Genomic DNA, 4,798 nt, shown 5'->3' with positions numbered 1-4,798 from the left:
ATTCCATGAACATTTTAATGAAACAACCAATGGAAATACACCTTAAATAATAGTCATACGCTCTATGTGTGTTGATGTGCGCTGGCTATAAATCAGGTTTCTAAAGAACACAGCATATGGCCCTATGGCTTGAAGCCTTGTTTGGAATGGTGTGAACATAGTCTGTTCCAGCATTCATACAATTAACATTTTTCTTGGCAAGAAACTAGACTTTAAACACATGTATAAGCATGTACAGTTGCTTATATGTGCATGTACACTCAAGCAAGCAAACACTGTATTCACATACCTTATATAAAACCAAATCATATGTTAGTGAACATATAAGCTGGGTAACATTGATTTATAGGCAACAATTACTAAAGTTCAAAGGACCATAAGCCATAGAATTTCTATTTGAAGTCATGGATAATATACAGTCATGTTAGCAATGTGCTTGTACATGCAAAGGAAACAGGAAATCCAGCCAGGCACTGGAGTTTGTGTTTGTGGCTGCTTTAGACTTTTTCTAGATGTGCTTTTATGACAGTTAATTTTTTTTCTTTTTAAAAAAATCTGAATAGATAAATTTAACCTAACTTTCTTTTTTAAAAAAAATATATTTTATTGATTTTTTACAGAGAGAAAGGGAGAGGGATAGAGACTTAGAAACATCGATGAAGAGAAACATCAATCAGCTGCCTCCTGCACACTCCCTACTGGGGATGTACCCGCAACCAAGGTACATGCCCTAATGGAATCGAACCTGGGACCCTTGAGTCCGCAGGTTGATGCTCTATCCACTGTGCCAAACCAGTTAGGGCTTAACCTAACTTTCTTAATTCACAAAATAAAGTTAAACATTTGCTAAGCAACTTTTAAAGAGGCATTAAACTATATATTTTGTGTATATTGCATATAAATGTATACATCATATCTATAATAAAAGTATAATTTGCTAATTAGACCACATGTCCTTCCAGACAAAGCTGGGCTGCAAGGGAAGCCCGGGTCCTGGGTGTCTGCTGGCAGCCAGAGGGAAACCCGGGTCCTGGGTGCCAGAGGGAAGCCGATGATGGCAGCAAAGGGAAGGAAGGGCCTACTCTTGCACGGATTTCATGCATCGGGCCTCTAGTATTATATAACACATCATTGATGTGTGTGTGTGTGTAGAAAGTTATAAGATGACCATAATAGGTGCACTTATAGCGAGCCTTGTTTTAGTTTGCGAGGCTGCAATAACAAAATACCATAAACCCAGAGGCTAAAACAACAAAAACTTATTGCCCCACAGTTTTGGAGACTAGAACTTCAAGATCAAGGTGTCAGCAGGGTTGGTTTCTTTTGAGGGTGGTGAGGGAGACTGTTCTAGGCCTCTACTCTGGTTTTTGGTGGTCTGGCAACAATTTTTGGCTTGCCAAATTCCTTGACTTGTAGGCACATTAGCCTGATCTCTGCTTTCAAGTTCACATAGAGTCTTCCCTGTATACATGTCTGTGTCCAAATTTCCTCTTCCATAAGAATGACAATCATAATGGATTAAATCCCATCCTACTCCAGTATGACCTCATTCTAATGGAACAAATTCATCTACAATGGCCCTATTTTCAAATAGTCCACTCTCTGAGATAAAGGGGGTTAGGACTTCAACACAGAAATTGTAGGGTTACAATTCAAACCATAACAGAGCCTATAGATGCAACCAAGGAGAAGATACTTTGTGAACCAAGTTTAATTAATGGCTTTGGGAGAGGTGGCCTTTACTACAAGCTCAGCTCTCACGCATCACTCCCATTTAAAGAGTGGAATGAATCTGGTCAGGTGCACTAGTCCAAGGCCGCCTTTGCCCAACACATGGATGTATATTCCTGAACAGCACTTTTGTCAAATATCACTTAGGACCTAGAAATGACAGGAATCACTGTGTAGCCTCAGCTTAGGAATACAATGAAAGCAGGCGTAGAGATATAAGTTCTGGAATAAGTTTTGAAGTGGAAAAGGTGGAAATGGAAATGGGAAGGCAAAGAAACTACTCTGATGCCTTAATGTAAACTTTTGGAATTCTGATAAATCAGGAAGACCCAGACTGTTAGGGCTATGCCTTCTTTCTGGCGTAATGCCAAGAAGGCCATCTGTATCTACGAAGATTACAGCTTTCCAAATGAGAATGGTGTTGATATTACATAGATAACTAGTTTTGAAAATTTATACTGCTACTACTATTACTAGAGTTGAAAGTGTATCAACCAATAACATCTTGTTATAAAATAATTAAAACAGAACATCTACCTCTTCAAGCTAGTTCAGTAGTATTTATTGAGAAAATGCAAACTGATCATTTATCACCAACTCAAAACTCATAAGACTACATACCTTGTATGTTTTATTTAATTTAAATGTGTCTTATTTTAATAAAAATGCAATGATTTGTCATCAGATTTCTAATGCTAAAAATAAAAAATTTGCCCAGCCAGTGTTGCTCAGTGATTGAGCTTCAACCCTTAAATCAGGAGGTCACAGTTCCATTCTGGTCAGGGCCCATGCTCAGGTGGTGGGCTTGATCCCCAGTAGAGGGCATGCAGGAGGCAACTGATCTATGATTCTCCCTTACTAATGATGTTTCTATCTCTTTCTTCCTCTTCCCTCCTCTATCTGAAATCAATGAAGAAAACATATTTAAAAATTTTTAAAAATACAAAATTTTATGTAGATGAAAATTCGGAGAGAGGAATGATTTTTTACTTTATAAGTGTTTATAAAATGAGTTTTGAGATTTTGTTCAATATACATTAGAAATAAGAAAATGTAAGTTCCCTTTGGAGAATGTGAATTTTAAAAGTGTGTAGTTATGTGGTGAGATGTGGACAGCAGTTGGAAAGAAACTGCATGAGAAAATCAAGAAAAAATTATACAAAAATTAAAAAATCATTGAAGTGACCAGAACAGAGTTAATCTGAGAAGACCTTTTGAACACTGATTTGGTACAGAATTTCACCTTTATCTAAAAGGTAGAATATTGTGTCTACCTACATAACTAAAGGAATATGAAAAACAGAGAAGAAGGTCTGAATGAATTCCAAAACAAAAGTTTGAAAAGCATGTTAAAAATTATTTAGATATACAATAAGTATGCTCAGTAAATGATCATATCTATAGTGCCCTTTTTTTTTTCCTTGTGTTGGAAGTTTGTCCTTAGCTTTCATCAATGCTACAGTTGTTAAAATTAATGTTATGTAATAAAAATTTTATAGAAATAATTTTATTTTAATAATTTAGTTGTAATCTTAGTCCTGTTTAAGCTCCATTCTTAGTTTAATCATCTGATTTTGTTAGATCAGAAGGCTCTTATGAGAAAATCCCTAGTACCATCTCACAACAGTAGACAGCTGCTGGATGAGTTTGATAAGGCCTAGTTACAAATGTTTACACAACTTCTCAAGATCTATGAATAGAATGAGGTGGTCATGTTACTTAGTCAGTTAAAAATGAATTGGTTTTATTAATTGAATTATGTCCCCCCAAAAGATATCCTGTCTAACACCTGGTACAATGAATGGGACCTTATTTAGAAATTGGGTCTTTGATGTAATCAGATTAAAAGAGGTCACTAGGGTGGATCCTTAGCCAATATGACTGCTGTCTTTCGAGGAAAATGTCATGTGAATAAAGAGACACACCAGGAGAATGCCATGTGACAATACAGGCAGAGGTTGGAAAGATACCGTACAAGCAAGGAATGTTAAGGATTGATGGTCACCACCAGAAGCTGGGAAAGGCAAGGGAGAGTCTTAAGGGGAAGCATGTGAGAGAATAAATATCTGTTGTTTTAAGCCCCCTAGTTTGTGCTACTTTGTGGCAGCAGCTAAAACAAAACAAAAAACAAACAAAAACTTGTAGATTGGTTTCCGGATATTTAGCATTTTGCTTGACTAGCTAATGCTTGTTGTTATAGAAAATACATGCCTAAACAAATCAAATTGCAAACTACTTGAAAGCAAGTATATGCTTACTTTGTCTTTAGTTCCACTTTGAAAATATATATTTGCTGACTTACACATGTTTTAATCCTGGGTGTCAATAACTAATTTCTTTAGTAGATATGGGTGTACCAACATAAAAATAACTGGGTCAGGCTTACATAGCCCAAATCTGGAGTGTTATCAGGAGTGATTTGTATATTCTTTTAAGTAGGCAGGAAATCTAGACCTAAGTATACTAAGTAGATAAGCCACATCTTTCCACACTCCAACTTTTTAAAAAATGTATCTTTACTGTTGAAAGTGTTACAGATGTCCCCTGTGTTGTTTTTTTTTTCTCCATTGACCCCCTCCACCCCACAACAGCCCCTCCCAGGCCTTCACCACACTATGGTCTGTGTCCAAGGGCTACACATATATGCATATAAGTTCCCCTGTAAATCTCTCCCGGCCCACCCACACCCACCTTCCCTCTGAGATTCAATAGTCTATTCCATGCTCCTATGTCTCTGGAGCTATTTTGTTCATCAGTTTATTTTGTTCATTAGATTCCACATGGAAGTGAGATCATGTGATACTTATCTCTCTCTGACTGGTTTATTTTGTTTAGCATAATGCTATCCAGGTCCATCCACGCTGTTGTAAATGGTAAGAGTTCCTTCTTTTTTACAGCCACATAGTATTCCATTGTATAAATGCACCACAGCTTTTTTATCTACTAATCTGTTGATGGGCACTTGGACTGCTTCCAAATCTTAGCTATTGTAAACAACACTGTTATGAACATAGGGTGTATAATTCTTTCTGATTTTTTTTTTCAGGATTATTAGGATATATATTCT

The sequence above is a fragment of the Myotis davidii genome, unplaced genomic scaffold, assembly GCF_000327345.1.
Source record: "Myotis davidii unplaced genomic scaffold, ASM32734v1 scaffold53, whole genome shotgun sequence".
Classification (NCBI taxonomy): domain Eukaryota; kingdom Metazoa; phylum Chordata; class Mammalia; order Chiroptera; family Vespertilionidae; genus Myotis; species Myotis davidii.
Note: the sequence above shows the minus strand (reverse complement) of the source record.